The sequence below is a fragment of the Mesocricetus auratus genome, unplaced genomic scaffold (genome assembly GCF_017639785.1).
Source record: "Mesocricetus auratus isolate SY011 unplaced genomic scaffold, BCM_Maur_2.0 Super-Scaffold_100001, whole genome shotgun sequence".
NCBI lineage: Eukaryota > Metazoa > Chordata > Mammalia > Rodentia > Cricetidae > Mesocricetus > Mesocricetus auratus.
This window is the reverse complement of record NW_024429187.1, coordinates 2,551,499-2,575,354: the sequence shown is the minus strand read 5'-3', so window position 1 is coordinate 2,575,354 and position 23,856 is coordinate 2,551,499. Positions and strand designations below refer to the sequence as shown.

Sequence of the window (23,856 nt, the reverse complement as noted above, 5' to 3'; positions counted from 1 at the left end):
TTTTTCTGGCACTCAACGAGTTGCTGCGATCAAAAAATCTTAGACTAAAAAAGGGACCACAACAAGAGCGGGCAAAAAAAGGACTGGGACAAGAGCAGTTGGTTTACTCCTCTCTATAGGTAAAGAGAGCAGGACAAATGGTTCTTGGAGCAGCGAACCGAAAGTAAAAACATTGTTAGCTTGGCTAGCAGGGAACCCAAAGTAAAAGCTAAAAAGAAACATTAGAAGCTTAAAAGAAACATTGTTAGTTTGGCTAGCAGCAACCGGAAAGTAAAAACATTGTTAGTTTGGCTATGGGCGCTTCTCAGTTGCACCCAAATTTTTTGGCTCTGAATGAGCTGCTTCTTTCTAAGAATCTAAGATTTTTGAAAGTTAGGGAGACATGGGACTGAGGAACAATATGGAAAATACACAAAAATTCTGGATATTGCTCAGGAAGGAACAACTGCTAAAGTACACTTGATGATAAATGCTGAATTATTTCAAACGCTCAGAGGTGGTGTTTGGCCTGTCTGGAGACTAGTAAAAAGTTCCCTTGAGGATCAGAAATGTAGTGAAGCAGTTAAAAAGGGGAGAAATGCTTTAGAACAATTACAAGAGGGGAGATCAGAGCAGACAAACGGTAAAAAGGGAGGAAAACAGAAAAGAAAGATGTACTCAGCTCTAGAAGACTCAGAGTCTACGGACTCCGAGGAGAATGAGGAGGAACTCCAAGCTATTGTCATGATCCCCATGGTATGAACAGTGCCCCCTTCCAGCAATGAAAAGGTAGATTTGCAAACTTGTAGACAGTAATGAAAAGGTAGATTTGCATACATGTAGACAGGTGTTTGAACAGGTGGATCAGATAGCCATTAAGGCTTGGAAAATAACTGCCAAATTAAGGAGAAGTGAGTGGCAATCTTGGCACCTGGAGGCTGCGAGTGGAAAATGCAAGGATTATGCCAATTTTACAAAAGCAACAAATTTGTCCAAGTATTTGTCCAGTTTTCTTTTACAGAACTGGTCACTTAAATTTGAAGATACTTTGAAGGAGTTGAGGCTGGCAGTGGTCCATGTGAATTCCACCAGAGTGGACCTTTCCTTTGCATCGGGATTATCGTCCTGGCTGACTTCTACAATGAACCATCTTAAGGAGTGGGCGGGTATAGGAGCATTAACAGGTCTCTTGGTGTTGGTTTCCCTGTTTTGCTTGTGGTTTCTATGTAAGATTAGAGTCACAAAAAGAGGCAATGCAGCCATGGTCATTCAGGCCTTTACCGATATTGAAGCAGGACAGTCCCCCACAGGCATGGTTAGCCACCTTAAGAACTAATTAAATACGCTCAGGATGCGAGGCAGAGCACTGCACTCTGAGTCAGCTAATAGTGACCCAGAGAAGAGCATGTCTGATTGCATGCGGGTTGGTACCCAAGGGTATCGGACGGGTCTGATGTTTGTTAAGTGGATGACGCCAAACAAAAATCAGTACAATGTCCCTGTCATTGTCAGAGATCAGACCTCTACTCTTGCCTGTTGCATTTTAAACAAAAAAGGGGGAACTGTAGAGAGCTGTGAAGTGCTGCACCCTTAAGATGGTGCTGGCTTCTGCCTTTTGCTAGCCCGACAGCAGGTGCTCTCTGTGATAAACAACTCCTTATTTGGTCAAGGCTGGATATCAGGCTTGCTTCCTCGTATGTGGACCTATCTGCTGTCGCCACATGGCTTACCGGGGTTGGCCGCCCAAGGGCCTTTTTAAGCTGTGGGCGGGCACTCCCTGGGGTCAGAAAATTTGTTCAAGGTCCTGAATAAACTGCCTGTGAGAAGGATTCCTGAGTCGTGTCTTCCTTGCTGGTCGAGGTGGTCGTGACAGTGAGGGGACTTTTTTTGTCATCCACTCTATTTAGTGTTCTGTAGGTTTGTTGTACCTTCATTGGCACATCTTTCTGTTGGTTGGGAAAGTTTTCTTCTATGATTTTGTTGAATATATTTTCTGCCCCTTTGAGGTGCTTTTCTTCATTTTCTTCTATACCTATTATTCTTTGGTGTGGTCTTTTCATGGTGTCCCATATTTCCTGGATGTTTTTTTGTGTTAGGGATTTGTTGGACTTAAGATTATTTTTGCTTGATGATTCTATTTCTCCTAGTGTATCTTCATCACCTGAGAGTCTGTCTTCCATCTCTTATATTCTTTTGGTAATGCTTGTATCTGTATTACCTGTCCATTTGCCCAGCTTTTCCATTCCAGGCTTTCTTCAGATTGTGTTTTTTTAATTGTCTCTATTTCAGTTTTCAACCCTTGCACTGTTTGAATTGTTTCTTGCAATTTTCGGTTTATCTTTTGGTCCGTTTGTTGCATTTCATGAATTTTTTGGTTTGCTTTTTCTTCCATTTCTTTGAGGGATTTTCCTGTATCATCTTTTTGGGCCTCTATCATTTTCATGAAGTTGTTTTTAAGGTCATTCTCTTATGCGCCATTTGCATTGGAATGGTGGAGTCTCTATAATTTGGCGGTTTCATATTTGTTTTTCTGTTGCTGAGTGTGTTTTTGTTTTGTCTCTTTCCCATCTCTTCTTCTAGTGGGTGCAGAAAGAGCTCCTTCCTGGTCTGGTGGCTAGGGGACCAGAGTTCCCTTTTGGTGGGTGCAAACAAGTCCAAAATGTGGTAGTTCTTCTATTCCTTGTCCTCGTTCTGGTCCTGGTCCCGCCACCGGACTCACTGGTCTCCTGGTTTGGTTGGTGGAAGAGAAGACCTGCGATTTGGGATACTTGGACCCCTTTGGGATGAGAAGCTCTGTGGCAGTCTCCAGGCATTCCCCATGCACTGGAATGCATGCCTGGATGTAGTGCCTCTTTTACCTGGTCCTGCACTGCATGACCCGCAGGTCCCTATTCTTGTTGGTGGAAGAGAAGACCTGGCATCTGGGGTGCTTGGCCTCCGCCGGGATGGGCAGCTCTATGGCAGTCTCCAGGCAGCTTTTTTCCAGTGTCAACAATGAATGAAGAGATTCATGTGTCATGGAATTGAACTCATATGAGATAAGGAAAATAGAATCTCATAAAATCTGACAGAAAAAAAACTAAGGATGAATGGGGTTGGATCAATGAGCACCTGGAAATGTGAAGTCATCTAAGTGTCATTAGTCTTTTATATCTATTTCAAAGGCAATGTGTCTCAGACAGCATTATTCATTTTCTCCTGTTATACTGCTACCCTTTTCTGGATTAGTTTCACATGGCAAAAAGAAAAGCAAATAATGAACAAGATGACATAAAGAAAACAATGCAATCACACAGACTGAGCAGAGGAAAAGTATAATTTCATTTCACAAAGTATAGAGACTCAAATGACAGGATTATTTTGGAAGAAAGCTCTGTTTCCTCAGGGGCCTCCATGTCTAGATTCCAGGGTGGTACCTCTTATGTTTTTCTCTATGCATGTGCTTCAATATTCTATCTGCATTAGAATGTGTGAGTTTTACAAAGAATGTTTAGAATAGGTTGTGGATACCCTAACACACTTGAATTTTACCACTTTTTCTCAAGATCTGTTATGAAAGATAGTCATGTTCTGAACACAGCTCAGAATAGATCAGTTTTCCATTTTTATTAGTTACTCCATTTTTTTAATTTGCCAGTTATCCCAATCACTTTGAATTCCCATGACCACAGCAAATAAAGTTGATGAAGCCTTAAAATAATTCCTATATAAAATCATTTACATAATTTCTATTTTCAGTCCTTTTCCAGAAGGACTTTATCTTCAGGAGATTTTGTGTCATACCTGATTTCTGTTACAGCTTTATTTCAGTTCCCTTACAGTAGGTAGAGTGGTCCTTACACAGTAGAGATTAGACCATGTGTCACTCTTGTTTAAAATCTTCAAAGATTCATCAATTGGGTCTGAAGTAGGTTTGTAATTATAATGTTCCTCTGTTTCTGAAGAGTGCTAAGCCCTCAAATGCTTCAAAATGTAGAATCCACCCCATACTTCCATTCACTGCTCCCAAGTGTGGTTGGAAAATTGAGCAGGGTAAGCAGAGAGAGGGGAGCTCAGCCCATGCTGGCAGTGAGTGAACTGCATCAGGCCCTGCTGCTCTGGTAGCATCATTGTGTAAATAAATTGACTAAGCATTTCAGAGATTGAAGTGGCAATAAACAATATATTTGAGAATTAAAATATAACCTTCACATTTGGATATAGAGGAAGGAAATAAAAATCCAAATTACCCTTTGTTTCCTAGTGATTTTTGAGACCAGCCTAGGATAGTGAGACCTTGTTTTAAACAAACAAACAAACCAACAAACAAACAGAAACAAACAAAGAATAAGCAAGCAATCAAGCAAATAACAAACAACAATAAACAAGAAGACATATGTTAATAAAATTAAAACAAAAAGAAGGCATTACAGCAGATTCCTCTGTTTCAGGACACATCAAACTAAGGTCGATGCTGGATTCTATAAGGTTTCCTACTTCCAAAATATGAGATATACAACCTGCTTCTTCCCTTTGATGTTTCTCTCTACCTTTCTTACTTGAAGATTTTCTAAGTTATCCTTTGAGACCCATCAGGCCATTCTCACTTTCTATTTAGTATCTGGAGTAACAAGACAGTGCCCTGAAATAAAAAAAAAACTCTGAGATACCATCTCACTCCTGTCAGAATGGCTAAAATCAAAAACACCAATGACAATTTATGCTGGAGAGGATGTGGTAAAAGTGGAACACTCCTCCACTGCTGGTGGGAGTGCCAACTTGTACAGCCATTTTGGAAATAAGTATGGAGATTCCTCAGGAAAATGGGAATAAACCTACCACAAGACCCAGCAACTCCACCCTTAGGCATATATCCAAAAGATGCCCATTCATACAATAAGGATGTCTGTTCCACTATGTTCATAGCAGCATTATTTGTAATAGCCAGAACTTGGAAGCAACCTAGATGCCCCTCAAAAGAAGAGTGGATAGAGAAAATGTGGTACATTTACACAATGGAGTACTATTCAGCAGAGAAAAACAATGGAATCCTGAGATTTGCAGGCAAATGGATGGCACTAGAAGAAACCATCCTGAGTGAGGTAACCCAGTCACAAAAAGAGAAACATGGCATGTACTCTCTCATATATGGATTTTACACATTGATCTGGGGAGTGCCAGCCTACAATCCCATGGCCAGAGAGTCTGGGGAACAGAACCTTCATTCAGTGGCTGATGGAAGCAGAGGAAGACACCCATGGCTAAGCACTGAGCTGAACTCAAGAAATCCAGTGACAGAGAGGGAGGACTGATGACCAAAGGGGTTAAGACTGGCCTGGTTTAACCCCCAGAAACAGCTAACCTGATAAGGGTTAGTTCTTGAATCTCAGACTGATGCCTGGGGATTCAGCATGGGACTGATCAAGACCCTCTGAATGTGGGTGTCAGTGAGGAGGCCTAGGTAATCTGTTGAGCCTTGGTTAGTAGATCAGTATTTATCCTGGGTATACAAATGGACTTTGGACTCCCATCCAACAATGAGAGATGCACTCTAACCCTGAACTCTTGGGGGAGTGTCTAGGAAATGCCCTGGATGAAATGACAGACAATGGGCATCCCCATGGAGGTCCTCACCCTTCCTGGGGAAATGAGGTGATATTGGGGGAGATGGTGGGAGGGCACGGGAGGAGGGGAGGGAAATACAGAGGGACCTGAATTTGACATGTGAAACAACCTTGTTTCTAATTTAAATTTAAATTATATATATAAAGAATGAATGTGAAACAGTAAAAAAAAGACAGTGCCCTGACTTAAATATAAGGGGATACCAGGACTAAACAAGGTCAATTTAGTAATTGCATTAGAAGGTTAAATGCAGAGGTTGTTGTTGAATAGGTGTGATATATGTGGAAAATAAAATTAATTCATGACAGGGAATATCAACAAACCATTGTCACAAGGAAATGGGGAATAACATTAATCTATATTTGACAGAAAACCCTCTGTATGAAAATCAATCAGAAAGCATCATATAAGGGACTGTAAAACAGTACAGGAATGGCAGATGATGGGGGAAGTCCTTCTATGTATATGTCTCTCTTGTTGGTTGATGAATAAAGGACTGTTGGCCAATAGGGATGCAAGATAGGTGGGACTAGGAGTCAGGAGTATTCTAGGAAATTTAGTCAAGAATGCAGAGTGACCATGTTATCTTGGGAAGAGAGGACACACAAGGCTGCATCATTGTTAACATAAATCATTGTAAAAATATATAGGTTAGTCATTATGGGCTAATAATTAAGTCAGACCTAGCCAATGAGAAAATATGGCAAACAGCCACCAGCTTCATAATTAATATAATTTCTCGTGTGTTATTTGTGGTCAGAGATGGGCCGGGACACAGACAGCTAGAGGGAAGCGTACACATTACATGCAGACATATATTTTCTCCTTAAAAATTGTATAGACAGGCCTAAGCACATGTTTACTTTTGGTCAGTTACATACAGTGATGGTGAATAAAACTGCTACTTAAGAGGAAGAACATCCAAACTGAGCTTCAAGAATCATGCTAGAGAAGGGGGGAGTCTCACAAGAACTCTCACCACGAAATTAATTCTGGAAAACATGCGTTCATATCGCTGTCTAAACACATTTGATGTTTTCTAGCCACTTTTACTTACATAAACTTTAGAATCTTGTTAGCAAGGAGAGGTTTTTACACCATGCATTCTTTATCAACAAGGCATCTCTGCCTATAATCGTATCCTTTGAAATTGGGAAAGGCTTTATGGGCCTGAGAAAATTTAGGGGTCAATCTTCTGTTGCTAGCACCAAAACAGTGTCATAACACGTTTGAGGCTTGGGCAGGAATCACACTGTATCAACAAAATAGTAGTTAAATATTACAGACAAAGACCATATATTTTATGATTGGTGGAGTTATGGCTACAGTCATCATGGGAGATGCAATGCTCACTCTGTTCGTTGAATGGTACGTCATCTCTACTGGCACATATACTTCCATCTACACACTTCCTCCACTCCAGAACAAACATGAACCTAGCTGAGTGTGGTCAAGCATTGTCAACTAGACTGGCATTATAATAATGATGGAAATTTAATTTCAGTGTGCAGGCATGGTGCCCGGACAATATTCCTGCTTCTTAAAATTTATTTGAAACTTTCATATTTGGGCACAGTATTTGCATAATTTCTATTCCTTTCTCACACCCCTCTAACTCTCTTTCTTCCTCCCATTCCCTCTCAAATTCATTACATAATCTTCTTTCTTTATTAATTTATTCTTTGTGTCTTTTACACCATGCATCTCCATCCATCCCATTACTTTTCCCATCCCCTTGTATCTACTCTCAGCCCTTTTCAACCTCTTCCACAAAGAAAGGAAAATTAGAGAGAAAAATGAATGAAAAGAGAAGGAAATGTGAATCTCATCAAGAAAGTTGCAGTGTGACACAGTGAATCACACAGTGAACACTTTTATCCATGGATCTTTACTTCTAAGTGTTAATTGCCATGAGTCAGTAGTTCGAGGCCTTTGATATCTTCTACACTAACAAAGCTGGGTCGTCACTTGGATATACTGTGTTGTGGAAATCCTGCAGCTTGGGTCTATAGGACTGGCCCATTCACTTGATCCAGCAAATCACAAGTGGTGTGGATGATGGGGTGTGCCAACACATAACCCTGCTTCCCGGCAGGGTTGGTCAGACTGCCAGCTCTCCCTTGTCCTCACCACCAGGGGGAGCTCTCCTGCATTGCCCTGGCTAATTCACCCCATGCAGCAATGAGCAGGGGCCAGGCCAGTTCTCCTGCTTTCATGTCCTCAGAGACAGCTCTCCCACAGCTTCAGGGCAGGCTCCACTGTGTTGCCCAGGCATGGTTGTGGCCACTCTTCTGAGTGCTGCAGCTGATAGGTTTCAGGGCCAGCTCTCTTGTTCTTATGACTTCAGGGCCAGCTCTCTCACCTGCCTCAGGCATTGATGGGGGTGGTCATTACATGTTCTTTAATTATGATTACTGAACACATATTCACACATGCTTATAAGCATCACGTGTTGAACCCATCCAGTGTTTGTATTTTCAAGTATTTAGGGCTGACCACTTGAATTTGGGTATAGGTTGCCCTGACCTAATAGAAATATAAGATGCTCTCCCTCAGCAGTCATTAATTTACTGCATTTCTTCATTTAGGAGTGTGGCCTCATGTGATTTGCTCAAACTACGTGGGCATGACAATTCATGTGGTCATTGTGCTGGTAGTTTTTAGGTCATTGAGATTTTGGGGCACAGTTCCCCATCATTTACAAAAAGTGCTCTAGTCATCTAGCTTTCGAGTCTTTCTGCTCCACCTTCCATTAGGTTATCTGAGCATTAGGTGTAGGGGTTTTGTTGTTGAAGTTCAATATGGGGTTGGGCATCCCATGGATTTTCTTCTCTGTACTCTGACCAGTTGAACATTTTTTGCAGAATGTTACTTGGTTACAAAAGAAACTTCTTTGATGAGAGTAGGGAGCTGCACTTGCCTATGGGTATAAGGGCAAGTATTTAGAATGTAGTTGGTTCTCTCTAGGGACCCTATTGACTGCTTTCCTTCATTAGCAACATTCTTGTAACTTTCAGGATGCTATGGGAGCTAGTCTTCAGGAGTAAGTTTCCAGGTTCAAACCTAATTTTGCCAAGTCCTATGTCCAAAGTGTGTAGTGTCACCTGTCATAGGCTCCCTAATTTTGCCAAGTCCTATGTCCAAAGTGTGTAGTGTCACCTGTCATAGGCTCTTATTATTATGGTGTGGGAGGCGAACAAGGACAACGGCAATACCTGATATTGTTTTGTTGTCTCTTGTACCCACAACTCTAAGGGAAGTTTTCCATGCCTGGTAGTGTGGTTTCGTTAGATAGTCTATACCTCTTGGTGGAAGGGATTATCAACCATGATGTGTAACTTCACTTAAACTGTAAATGTACATGTTTGGATTCATACACATTCATGATTTCTCCATGTATTTTAAGTAGAAGCAACATATGTTTACTTATTTCATTTAAAAATATATTTAGTATTATTTATGTCTCTTTCTTTTCTCTTATTCTGTATTGCTCTTCTTACTAGTTAAAGTCTCCCCATTTTTTTTTCTATTTCCCCTCATAGCACCATTATCCTACCATTGCTCTGTCTAGAACTCCTCCTCTACCATGCATTTGGGGTTTTTACTTTTCTGGTTGCTCTGGTAACTCCATGTTCTATTTATCCACATTTAAAGATTCAAAGATATGATCTTCAGACAAAAGAGAATATGTAGCATTTGTTTTTCTGGGTGTGAGTTATCTGACTCAGCATAATATTTTCCAGGCCTATGTATTGCCTGCTAAACCTTCTAGAAATGATTAGCACTGTCACTGAAGTGGCAGGATTCATAATCAACTTACAACAAAGAGTAAAATCCTTTTAATATACTACTAACAAACAAAAGAAAGAGCAAACACGGAAACATTCCTATTCACAGTAGCATCAAAAACTAGCTATGAAGAAACTTGACTTAAGTTGTGAAATTTTCTCCATTGAAAACTGCAACTCTAAGAAGAAAAGACTTTAAGGAATGCCCAAAATATCTTCCTGGATAATGATTTTGTATGATTAGCATTGTAAAAATGACTATTCTGAAAAATTTAAGATGCAATGTAATTCTAACCAAAATACCCATGAGATTCTTCACAGGAATAAAAAATAATCCTAAAAGTTATATTGAGCCATAAAACACCCTTGTTAGTCAATTCTGAGAAAAATGTTTTGAGGGATTACATTATCATTTTCTAAACTATGTTACACAGCTATAGGAATGAAAATAGTGGGATACTTGCAAACTCAGACAGGTGGTCAATGGAATGAACCTGAAGATCCACACAGGTGTGTGCAAAGCTACAACCATATGATATATGATAAAAATGCTAAAAATACACAGGGGAATGAAGACAGCATCTTCAACAAACAGTGCTGTTGAAACAATGTTCACATGTAGAAGAATGAAGTCTGATCCATATTTGTTTACCACCCTGCATAGAAAACCAACTCCAATTGGATCAAAATCTCAATGTGAAACCTGAAGTCCTGGAACTACTAGACACAGATGGGCAGCACCCTACAGGATACAGGTATAGTAAAGTAATTTCTGAATAAGATTTCATCCTCAAAGGAATTAAGGATAATAAATGGTGAACAGGATTTCAATAACTAAAAATTCCGTACAGAAAATGAAACTATACAATCAACTAAAGATGAAGGGCACATGTTGTGAGAGAATCTTTGCCAGCTGTACTTCTGTGAGAAGATTAACATCCAGAATATACAGGGAACTCAAACAATCCATCAGTCAGCCAGTCAGCCAGTCAGTCAGTCAGTCAGTCAATCAATCAAGAAAACAAGTGGCTCTAATCAAAATGGTCAAGATATCTCTAGAGAGGATTCAAAAGGAAGTTATAAAAATGGCTAACAAGTAATGCAAAAAATGTTCAACATTCTTAGAAGTTACAGAATTTCAAAATTAAAATACTTTGATAATTTAATCCTACACAAGTCAAAATGGTCAAGATCAAGAAAAGAGCTGACAAAAAACTCTTAGAGGAAGTTTGTAAAAGGGAACCCTCATCCACCATTGGTGTGATTACAAACTATAGCAATCAGAATAGCATTAGGGGTGGAGAATTCTGAAAACCTAAATGTACATTTTATGACCCAGCTATTTCACATATACACATATGTTGGCATATGTCCAAAGGGGTCAACATCCTGCTCCACAGATACTTGCTTATCCATGCTCACTGTCACTTTCTTTTATAGTTAGAAGGGAAACAACCTATGTTTTACAGCTACTGAATGGATTGAAAATGTGGCACATACACAGAGGAATACACTTGTCTGTAAAGAGACAATGTTTCTTTAACCTGGTCACCACATTATGTGTTATTCCTTCTAGATAGGGCATGTTGTCAATCTCCTCTACACCCCACCCTGCTGGGCAAAAGTCCCAAAGAGAAATAACGGAGCAAGGTCTTCCAATTGTGGATCAAAAATGCCATTGTTGGGCTCCCTTTTAGAAAGGGAATGGCCTTTCTAGTCACAGTGCTCACTTGAGCCAACTCCACAGCCTCCTCCAAGATGCTGGGAGTTCTTTTCACAGCGGCCTTGTTGGTCCTGAGCTCAGCTCAGAGCCCCATTGAAGGTATAAATCTTTATAGGGTGGGAGCTGGAGACTTTCAAAGAATGAGTGGAGAAAAGAGAGGAAAAGGGGGAGAGAAAGGACAGAGTGAGGTGAGAAGAAAGACAGCCAGCAGAATTTCTATGATGAAAGTTAGAATACTTATATCCCCAGCACACAACATGCTCTTTTTTTAGTTAATTTTTAATCTGAAAATCATCAAATGCTTGAGCAGAGGAACATGATGGCCAAGTTTATGTTTAGGATAGTGCTACCCAGGTTCTAAGGAGGCAAGGAAAATGTCGAGCTTTCTGAGCATATTCTGACAATCAGAGTGAATACTGGGAGCAGCTAGTGTTTCTGCACAGAGGATGCCAGACACAAGATAGAGATAAATACACCATATTAGTCCAATATCTGAGAATACATACAGAACAAAGTCAATACTCTAGACACTGAAGTACAAGTCTCAGAGCCCATTCTGCATATTTTACTCAGGCCCACATTCAGGATTTTAAAGTGCTTAAAACAAGTATGTGTTACTTCTTTGTATGATGTGAACTCCTTGATTTCTTCTTGATAGCACTAAAAATTAGCAAAGAAACAAACTGATGAGTCATATTCTTAATGTGACTTTAAAATACACAGCATACCTTGGAAAACTGAGCATTTTTTGTTGTGTAGATATGCAGGGAGGATAAAGACATTTTATATTTAGAGCTCGTGGGTAATGGCACAGGGAATCTGCACATGGTCTTGCATTCGTGGTCCTTACCAGAAGCATCTCTGAGACTGACTAATGAAGTCACCTGTGCTCCTAGGACATCCGTAAGCCTGAAACACTGTGATCTGAATTTTCATTTCATCCTATGCTTTATTTCTAGACGTCACCAATGAGTATCCTGCTGCTGTCACAAAAGTTAAGCCCAACAGATCATCCTTCCATGTTGTTTAACTATCTGTGTTTCAGTGTGTCGTTTTACCATATTTTCTGTATTAGGAATGAATCAATATTAGTTTCTCTAAAGATATAAACATAGTTCCCAAACTTGGTACTGGAGAGCAGGACTTAGTTCAGCCAACTGAATGATATCTAGCAAGCTTCCATAAGAGCAGAAGAAACTTGCCTGCTTCCCATCCAAAAATGACCACTGTGAGATGAGGCAGAAGCCAAAAGTGTCTTAATGCTGACTCTTCCTGTAGTGAGAGGGTCCGTGGTTTCCTTCTTCTTTGGTTTCATGTCTATATTTAAACAGTTTATGAAAAAGATGGAGAAATCCTTGGCTTTCCCTGGTTTTTCCTTGCTGCTTTCTCCATTCATTATGTAACTGCATTTGATTAAAAAAAGAACCGCCAAATGTCCCCAGGCATTTACTGAATCTAGTGGAGTCCAGTTTGTTCTCTTATCTAGAGTTTTCAGAGTGTAGATGTAAAATATTGAAAAGTTAAGTCAAATTTCATCCCATGGATTAGAAATCAGGGCTAGAACCCGTTGCAGAGGCAGGGAGTTCATAAGGTGTCTTTAATCACAGTTGGCAGCCTTCCTGTTGTTAATGTATTCTTCCTTTGCATTACTGCCCTTTTGCCTTTGGGGACATCCCATGTGATAAATAAGGTTCTCCAAAATTTCATGTTTTACAGCTGTAGCTTATACTTGTCCCAAGGTGCAAGGCCTTCTGTCTCATTGGGATGTAGATTTAGAAACTTCAAGAGCAAGGATGAATGGAAGAAGTAGTTAGCAGTTGGCAGACAAGTTCTGGGAGAAAGGATTTTATGATTAGGTCAGGGAAGGAAAACCAAAGAAATTCTTTCACCAGTATGCTCTTATCTTCTGGCTTCCCCACACAGAACCCTGGGTCCTATGGGTGTGTGTGTTGGAACAAACTGCCTGCGGGAGGCATGCCCACTTACCAGCTAGTGTTGCTGAGGCAGATAGGTGAAGAGCCCAGAGTTTTGCCCCAAGGAAACGTGGACCTATTTCTAATCTTTGCATTCAGATGGTATAGGATGGTACATGTGTGTTGGTATAGGATGACCGTGGACAAGCATGCCAATGTACTTCTGCCTTTGAGGAACACAATTCTAAAGCTCCTGTTTTCTCAGTGATTACCTGTTGAGACAGTCTGGTTTGTAGACGTACAGCAGCAACATAGTTTTGGTTCTCTGTTTTCTGTATTGACCCTCAGGGATCTCTCTTCTCCAGCCTGTATACTCTGCCCCACTCACTCAGAGATGCTCAGGCCTATTGTCTCTAAGTGATACCTTAGAGATACCTTTAACCTTCTCCATATTTTTTATACCTTCTTCTAAAATTGTGTATGGTCATGTTCCTCAAAACCTGCCTTTCTAGGAGGGCAAATAGCTGAATATTATTATTATATATTATCTTAAGTTCTCATTCTTGTCCTTGAAATTCACTACTTTTAATCCATTCACAACCCTCTTAGAAATATTACTTTGTGTATGCATTGTTGCATATAATGTAAGATTCAATTTCACATGACTGATATTCTATGGAAAACTTTAGTTTATTTATTTAAAAATCTACATTTCTTGGAAAACTGCATTGCTTCATAAAAGTATGTGACATGGACCTCCTTACAGTATGCTTCACTGACATTCTCGGTTGTATCTTGTTTGTAGACTTGGAATATTTTGGGTGTAAACATTGTACACTACTACATTGCATGGCTGCCTTGATCTCCTTGTTATCATTCTGTTAATAGACATTTAGGCTGGTTTCAGATCTTTCCATAGTAAGGGTCCATTTCAGTGATCACATTTGGAAATATATCCTGGAAAATTTTAAATCAGAACCCAAGGATGAATATGCTAAGAGTTGTTATTCAGTTTCTTCTCATAAGGAATAATTTATTCTACTCTCTGCTCTGTGGCTGACAAGAGCAAACATGAGAAAACGAGGAAGGAAGGAGGGGAAGGTGCTGGGGAGAGAATGGTTTTTTTTCTCTCACTTCAGTGTCAGGTGAAACCCCAGCATGTCCCAGTTTTTCACTAATTTCTATCTTCCTTTTCTGTTTCAGAGAATGCCTGAGACGATTATATACTTCAGAAAAAGAGGCCAATGAACCATTGTTGTCTGTCTCCCTGACCCTAATAAAATTTCAGCATGCAATTTCTGATTGTTGTCTATATTTCTTAGTATTGGAGGCAGAGGTTGCTGGAATATGAATGCTGCAGTTTCAATATAAGACCATCCAGATAAACACTCCAGTGGCACTGGGAAAATGGAGCATGAATAATGAAAATCCATAGTCAGATATTTGGGTTAATGCAAGTTCTGGCACCTTCTCCATTACTGCTTAGAGTTTTATCTGGAGTTACTCTTTTGTATTCATAGGAATTTCCTGAGTGCCAAATTTTTCAATAATCTGATAATGGCTTTCTCTATCAACATTATCCTTCACTTGCTCTCCTTCTCTCTCCTTCCCCCAACTCAACCATCTTATTCCCTCATATTCACCACCCTACTCTCTTTTTTTTTCCTGGTATCTCCCCTTCCACCCTCCCTTTTCCTAGTCATGCTTCTGATTTACTTAGATCTTGTTCATTTATGCTTTCTATGCAGATCCATGTATGTCTCTCTTAGGGGCCTGTTTTTGACCTGGCTTCTCTGGGATTGTGGACTATAGTATGGTTATCCTTTGCTTTATGCCTAATGTCACTGAGATGAGTAAGTACATACTATATTTGTCTTTTAGGGACTGGAGTACCTCAGTCTGGCTTTTTTTCTAGTTACATACATATGCCTGTAAAAAAGATGTCATTTTTTTACTACTGAATAGTACTCCATTGTGTAAATATACCACATTTACCTTATTCATTCTTTGGTTGATACACATCTAGGTTGTTTCTTGGTTCTGGCTATTATGAACAATGCTGCTATGAACACAGTTGATCAAATGTCCTTGTGGTATGTTTGTCTATCTTTTGGATACATTTATCTAAGTGTGGTATTCCTGGGTCATGTGTTATATTGACTTCCAATTTTCTGAGAAACTACCATGCTGGTTTGTAAAGTGGATATACAAGTTTGCAATCCCACCAGCAGTGGAGGAGTGTTCCTACTCCACATCCTTTCCAGTGCAAGCTTTTATCAGCGTTTTTGATCTTAGTCATTCTGATATATATGAGATGGTTTCTCATAGTTTTGTTGAGAAATTCCTCAATTGTCTTTCAGTCTTTTGAGTTTCTTCTGTTGAGAATTCTCTGTTTATATCTGTACTCCATTTATAAAATGGATTATTTGGTATTTTTGTGTCTAGATTTTTGAGTTCTTTGTATATTTTGGTGATCAGCCCTCTGTCAGATGTAGGGTTGGTGAAGATCTTTTCCCATTCTATAGGTTGCTCTTTTGTTGACTACGTCCTTTGTCTTACAGAAGCTTCTTAGTTTCATGAGTTCCTATTTATTAATTGTTGCTCCCAATGGCTATTCTATGGGTTTTTATATTTAGGAAGTAGTTTCCTGTGCCAATGTGTTCAAGGTTAATTCTGGCTTTCTTTTCTCTGAGGGTCAGTATGCTTGGGTGTATGTTGAGGCCTGTGATCCATTTGGACTTGAATTTTGTGCATGGAGATAGATATGGGTCTATTTGCAATCTTTTACATGTCAACCTTCAGTTATGCCAGCATCATTTGCTAAAGATGTTTTCTTTTTCCAGTGTATAGTTTTAGCTTCTTTGTCAAAAATCAGGTGTTCATATATATATATATCTAAGTAATATCAGGCTCTTTTATTTGATTCCATTGCTCCAACTGGCTTTTGTTTTTATGCCAGTACAAAGCTGTTTTCATTAGTGTAACTCTACAACAGAGCTTGAAATGTAGGATGATGATGTCCCTAGGAGTTCCTTTATGGTACAGGGTTTTCTTGGCTATCTTGGGCTTTTTGGTTTTCTGTATGAAGTTGAGTATTATTCTTTTGAGGTCTGTGAAGAAATGTACTGGGATTTTGATGGGGACTACATTGAATCTGTAGATTGCTTTTGGTAAGATTGTCATTTTTACTGTGTTTATTCTACATATCCAAGAGCATGGGGGATCTTTTCATTTTCTAATATTTTCAAATTCATTCTTCAAAGTCTTAAAGTTTTTGTCATACAGGTCTTACACTTGTTTAGTTAGATTTACCAAAAGACATTTTATTTTTTTGTGGCTATTGTGAAGGGTAATGTTTCTCTGATTTTTTTCTCAGCCCATTTATCATCTGTATATAGGAAGGTTATTGATTTTTTTTTAGTTAATCTTGTATCCTACTACATTACTGAAGGTGTTTGCCAGTTGTAGAAGTTTCTGGTAGGGAATAATTAATTGTTTTGTAGGAATGTGACTCATCATCCAATAATATAGGGGTGGCTTGGCTCTATTATTGTGATTTTATCTAGGGTTAGGGTGTGTCATATGTGGGAGTCAAGTTTCACTAGATCTAGTACAGGTTAAAAAGTTTATAATGAGAGATAAAACTTACATAAGAGGGGGGTGGCTGCCTCAGCTTCCAGCTCCAAGGTTCCTCCCAGGCTGTCCTCCATGTCTGGCAAGCAGCCAGAGAGAGAGAGAGAGAGAGAGAGAGAGAGAGAGAGAGAGAGAGAGAGAGAGAGAGAGAGAGAGAGAGAGAGAGACAGAGAGAGAGACAGAGAGAGAGAGAGAGAGAGAGAGAGAGAGAGAGAGAGAGAGAGAGACAGAGAAGGAGCTTCTCCTAGAGCCAACCTAAATGCTGCCCTCCTGTACACACCTGTGACCACGCCCAATCGGACGTGGTCAGCGCCACAGGTGTGTAGTTAGATCTCTGGCTACAAGGGTGACCTAATGAGAATCTGGAGAAGGGATCCAGTACGCTTTTGGATGGCAGTTTAGCCGACAGCAAATTATGGCTTAGAGCTTCCTCCTCGCCTTTTGAGAGCAAGGTTTCAGAGCAGCACAGCAGAGCTGGTTCCCCAGGAACATCAGTGGAGCATCTGGTGACAGCATGGATTGTTCACTCTGTCTTTTAATCATTGTGTTTGGATTCTGATATTAATAAAAGGTAACACAATCCCCAGACTTCCTTCTCTAGAATTAACATGTGAACTTGGGCCAACCAGTCCTTACCACATCAAACGGAGAACCCATGGCAGCTGAGGCCAAACTTCACAGGACTTTGCTCAGTACGGGTCCACCTAGCAAAGGGTCTGAAGTGAGACCTTTGATACATGAACACCGGAGAGGAAAGCCTTAGAACTCTATAGGGAGGGAAAACTGCTCAATGAGTTGTCAAAATTTATCCCAGGTGGGAGCAGGCAAACAAAGAGGAATGCTTTCATGAGAAAAGTGGAAGATAGAGATGATGGCAGGATGTTTTAGTGAAGAATTTCTCCATTTTTATGAGTTTTTTCAGGACAGAATAGAAGTATTTGCTCCAATACACTACATGGGAAGCAACCTGGAGATTATCAATCCTGATCATGGTCACCTGGAAGATCATCAGGTGAGAAATTAGCTAGAGCAAACACTGAAGGAAAGAACTGCGTGGACTTGCTCCTGTTGTGTGGTTGATTTTGGACCATGGGAAATCATCACACTCCATTACTTCCCAGTTCATAAAAGATAACATGTTAGTCTACCAAGTGTCACTCAGCTCAAGTCCTTCCCAGCTTTTATTCCACTGTCACCAATGAATGCAGAAATTAATGTATCATGGAATGTAAATATGAGATATGAATCCATTGGAGATAATAAAAGAATCTAGAGAAATGTTGACAGAAAAAAACCAAGTTAGGAAGAATGGGGTTGTAACAATGAGCATCATGTAGTTGGTACTTAATATGTAGGACCCTTTAAGTTCTCTAACTGTCATTAGTCTTTTAAATTTATTTCAAAGGCAACATGCCTCAGATGGAATTATTCATTTTCTCCTGTTATACTGCTACCCTTTTCTGTATTAGTTTCCTATGACTGTCAAAACAAAACAAAAACAAAGTAAAACAGGGAACAAAATGACATAAAGATAACAATGTAATCCCACAGACTGAGCAGAAGAAAAGCACAGTTAACTTCATGGTTAGAGGCTCAAATGACAGGATTACTTTGGGAAAAAAGCTCTGTTTCCTCAGAAGCCTCCATATCTAGAGTCCAGAGTGGTGTCTTATGTTTTTTTCTATGCATATTCATCAATATTCTACTTAAATTTGAGTCTTACAAAGACTGTTTAGAATACATTGTGTAGATCCCAACTGACTTGAATTAATAATTTTTTCTCAAGACCTGTTATAAAAGATAGTCATGTTGTGGATATAGTTCAAACTTGATCAGATTTTCATCTTTTGTTTGTTATTCACAATATTTTTTGGTTAATTATTACAGTTACTTTGAATTCCAATTACCACAAATATGGTCTCTTTGCAAATCCAGTTGATGCAACCTTCAAAATAAATCCTAGGTAAAATAATTTATAAAATTTATATTTTCAGTCCTTTTTAGAAGAAATGTCTTTATCCCTAGGATGCTTGGGATCATTCTTGATTTTCATTACATGCTTTATCTGTTCCCCTTACAATATGCAGAATGGTCCTTACATAGTAGATATTAGACCTTGTCTATTTCTTGTTTAAAATCCTCAAAGATTCTTCAGTTGGGTGTGAAGCATATTGCTGCAGTTTCTTGTTCTGCCAGGTCCTGCTGCCCTGCTTCAGCACCATATATGCAAATAGAGACATATATTAATTTATAAATCTGTTGGATGATGACTAGGGCTTCTTACTGGTTAGCTCTCTCTTAATTATTATTCCATTTCTATTAATCTAAGTATTTCCAAGTGGTCTTATCTTACCAGAGAAGGGTCTGGTGCTGTTAGTCTTTACTCTGCTACATGAAGTCTCCCTTTTGCCTTTCTCCCCAAAATTCCCCTGGTCTTCTAGCCCTGGGTGTCTACCTGCAAATTGACCAAACTGTGTTTTATTCATAAACCAATAAGAGAAACATATGTAGAGAAGGACTGTGGGGACACCAGACCTTGAGCAGAAACCCACTTCCCCTTCAGCCTGGGAGCAGGCAGCTGTGTAATGTTTACTGAAAACAACTCAGTGCTATAAAGCTCTTGATAGGGCTCAGATAAGGGCTTGCTCACTGAAATACCATGACTTTGACACCCCCTATGGCTAGATGCTTCTTCCTGTGCCCCCCTGCTGTGTCTCCCCGATTCTGGGGCCAGAGATTAAACTACCAGCCAGGAGGGTGAGAAGTCTGGAAAGAATTGTATGTAGATAGATGGCAGAAGTCCTTAAAAAGGGGAAGCGTTTTTTCTTGGAGAGACTTCTCCAGAGACTTCTCTCTCCTAAGCGGACTTGGAATCTCCTCCTAAGCTGACTTGGGAAGCATAAAGTTTTTCTTAAAGCAACCGACCGGTCTCTGTGTCATCTATCCCGACCACCTCGCTACATTCTTGGATGCAGGCCGCACAGCAGGCGCGACAAAGGACAGCCCCCATCATCTCCTCTTTTCTGTCTAAATAAAAGAAAGCTTTTAATTTTAACATAGGAAAATTATACATAACAAATAGTTAGCAATATTTAGTCCATTAACATTTGTCAAAACTTAAAGAAAATATTCTATCATCTATCCTATTTTTGTGAGTCTAAAGTTTTACATATAACTCATCTTTTATTATAACTAAGGAAATGTATAACCATAACTATGTGTCTTCAACCTCATTAATAGCCTCAGAAGAATATATAAACTCTAGAATTGACAGAGACATCTTGTTGCCTGGATAGTCACCCAAAGATCTGTAATTTTGGGGCATCACTCTTCAGCCTACAGGCCTAGAGTGTCTGTCAGACTTCTCAGTGAAGCAAGAAATTTGAGACTATTTGCCTGCATTGGCAGTTTGTCAGTCATTTTTCTCTGTGTCCAGCAGAATGTCTGGCAGTCTCTTTCATGAAGCAGGAACCATGAAGACTGTCTAATTTTGTTTTGGCAAATTCAGCAGTCACTTTCATTTGGGTCATTTATGTCCAATTTGGACAGCATACAGTCAAACAGTCCAGGCAAGAATAGTTTCTTGCCCAAATGACTATTTCCGCCTTATTGAAAACAAACTCAATAATAAGTTTCTTCGATGCCCATCTTCCTCTTTGATATAATGGGGTTTGCCAGAAGCAGTTGTATCTTACGGCCATGAAAAATCCTAATAAACAATTTTAAATGCCATATTCTGAAGGTCTTTGAAAGGTTTGAAGAATATCCATCTCAAATATATCTGTGTATATATAGAAATCTAACTAACATAATTATCCATTTTGACTTTTATAGATGACTATTATCTGTATTTAATTATACATTACATTTTTAAAAAGAGCTCTACAAACACAATGCCTAAACAAGCAGAGAAATTTACATATAACAAAATTTACTTAAATTTTTATCAATACTACAAAATCCTTACCAATGCAGAGTACTCATTTCTACATCATATTCCCCTATTTTTCCTTAAAAAGAGATTGGCTGTGATCATTAACTATGTATAACCAACCCAATTTAAATGAAAGCAAACATTTATAAGCAATGTTTGGGAAATTGGGAATAATTCTCTCCAAACTGCTTCCTGCTGATTGGGGGCACTATCGATACCAAGGGAATCCTGGACTAATCCTGACTGATGGAGTTTGCAAGGCTGTGTAGTCTCAACTGTTTTGGATATTGGATCACCTGGGCCGCTGTTTCATGGGGTCTTTCTTGATCATACAATCTTAGTCTCGAAGGAACAATAGCTTTTCATTTTCTGTGGAAAGAAAAACCAGAAACATCTTTCTAAAAAACCTGTCATTCGACATTTTGAAGTGAAAACATTAAAAAAAATACAGGTTGGATTAATCCAGCATCATTTATAATCAAATGTCTGTTAGCAGCTGTTGATCTTTCCTCAGCAATCAAAGAATTCAAAGACACCACAATACTATACAGTATCCAGACTCTGTATGTACTTTACATCTTTATATGGCGTTTTCATTACTCTATTTGTTTTACTTTTATTTTTTTTTGTTTTTTGAGACAGAGTTTCTCTGTGTACTTTTGCCTGTCCTGGAATTCACTCTGTAGACCAGGTTGACCTTGAAATCACAGAGATCTTCTTGCCTTTGCCTCAAGACCTGGGATTAAAGATGTGTGTCACTACACACAGCTACTCTATTTCTTTTTTAACCACTTCATCCTTTTCTTTTCTCTCCCAAGCCTATGTATGTTTTTAAATACATTGCAAACCCTTTAGAGGTTTTTCTTCATCTATATGATGTGTACTCCTTGATTTGCCTATTGATAGCACTAAGAATTAATGAAGAAACTAACTGATGAGACATATTCTTAATGTGACTTTAATATGTGCACCACAGATAGGAAGAAGGAGCAGTTTATTTTGTAGATGTGCAGGGAGGACAAAAGAGATTTCATTTTTAGAGCTCTTGGGTAACAGCACACGGAATCTGCACGTGTCCCTGCATCTCCAACCCTTCCCAGCAGACTCTCACAGACTGACTGATGAGCTCCCTTGTGCTCCTAGGACATCTGTAAACGCTGAAACACTGTGATCTGAACTTTAAATTCATTCTATGCTTTATTTATGGAGGTCACCAATGAGGATCCTGCTGCTGTCACAAAAGTTATACCCAACAGATCATCCTTCCATGCTGTTTAACTGTCTGTGTTTCAGTGTGTCGTGTTAACATATTTTCTGTCTTAGGAATGAATCATTATTAGTTTCTCTAAAGATATAAACATAGTTCCCAACCTTGTACTGGAGAGCATAACTTAGTTCATCCAACTTAATGACAGATAGCAAGCTTTCATAAGAGTAGAAGAAACTTGCCTGCTTCCCATCCAAAATGACTACTTTGAGATGAGGCAGAAGCCAAAAGTGTCTTAATGCTGACTCTTCTGGTAGTAAGAGGGTCCGTGGTTTCCTTCTGCATTGGTGTTCCTGTCTATAATTGCAGTTTATGGAAAAGATGGAGAAATCCTTGGTTTTCCCTTTCTGCTTCCCCCATTCACTATATATACATATACATATACATATACATATGCATATATACATATATACATATATATATATATATATATATCTGTGTTTGATTTAAAAAGAAACAACAAATTGTTCCCAGGAATTTGGTGAATCTGGTAGAGGCCAGTTTATTCTTCTCTTCTCTTGTGGTTTCAGTATGTAGATGTAAAGTATTGAAAGACCAACTCAAATTTTATCCTAGGGTTCAGAAACCAGGGCTAGAACAGCTTTCCTTTAATCACAGTTGGCAGCCTTCCTGTTGTTAATATATTCTTCTTTTACATTAGTGCCCTTTTGCCTTTGGGGACATCTCGTGATAAATAAAGTTTCCCAAACTTACATGTTTTATACCTATATCACACATTTGTCCCATTGTTCAAGCACAGAGTTTTCTATCTCATTGTGATGTAGATTTAGTAAGCCAAAGAGCAAGGATGAATGGAAGAAGGAGTTAGCAGTTGGCAGACAGCTTCTGGGAGAAAGGATTGTGTGATTAGTTCAGGGAAGGAAAACCAAAGAAAGTCTTTCACCACTGTGCTCTTATCTTCTGGCTCTCCCCATACAGAACCTGAGGACAAATGCAGGATTCAAGTCTCAGAGGCCTCTCCTGCCAATGAGGTTGAAAACAATGATCCACAGAAGGAATCCCAGGCAGAAGAGGAAGCACTGTCCTCTGCTGCAGATGGGAAAGAATAGAACAATTCACAGCAGGAAACACTGGCAGGAGGCATTCAAGGCCAATCTTTCCCTACTGCTGAAAAGCCACAATGACCAGAACAGCAAGGAGGCTCCCAGCCTAACTATCCTCATCCTGAGATTTACTATAGACCGGCTCTTGTGCTTTTGCACAGCCAGAGAAGGAAGCTTCCCTCTACTTTCCTTCAAAATCAAGGATCACCCTTTTATAGAGGACAGGAAGTGAGAATCTAATCATCTTTGTAGAGGCAGTCTGAAGACTTGTTTAGATGTGATGCTTTTGATACTAATCATCCCAGTAATCCAGATATCAATGACGAGTGTGTGTTCAGGGGAAGAATGGTATTAGAGAGAATGGAGGAAGATAGTGTCAGAGATGCATATGAGAAAAGAATAGTGAAATATTTCACAATACAAGCCATTTCTTTGTATGATAATAGTACTAAAAGTGTTAAAATTATACTATTTTGAGAAAAATGGCTATAACTGGGCATCACCATCTTAAGCTTAGTAATTTAGCCCTACAGCAGTGCACATCAGGGGAACTCAGTGTGTTTTAAGAATGAGGATATGGAAATACAAAAAAAGTATCAGTATCAGTTGACTGGATAGCTAAGAAATTAGAGAGGAGGAAAAAAAAAGGTTGGATCAGATTAAAACTGATTATATACAAGCACAAACTTCTCAAACAACGAAATAAACACTATGTAAATAAATAATTTCATAAAATATAATAAAATCAAAGTAAAAATTGTTTACAGACATTGCCCATTTTTTCATCCTCATCATCCTCCCTAATATCTTTTCTGATTTTACTCTGTCCATTGAATTCAGAGTTGATGTTTTTCTTTCATGATACATTGCCCTCTTCACTCATTGCTGACACTGAGTATGTCAGGCAACGGATCTGAGTTAGTTACATTTGGCAGTAGCTACCCTTCTGTT

General features: G+C 39.2%; 1 long non-coding RNA gene across 1 annotated transcript; it reads left to right on the top strand.

Annotated features, from left to right (window-relative positions):
* Nucleotides 1-17,010: 17,010 nt before the first annotated feature.
* Nucleotides 17,011-23,551, top strand: LOC121139733. Its single transcript, XR_005876649.1, has 3 exons — nt 17,011-17,211; nt 17,563-17,652; nt 22,781-23,551. It is a non-coding gene; the product is annotated as an uncharacterized LOC121139733 (long non-coding RNA).
* The last annotated feature ends 305 nt before the right edge of the window (nt 23,552-23,856 follow it).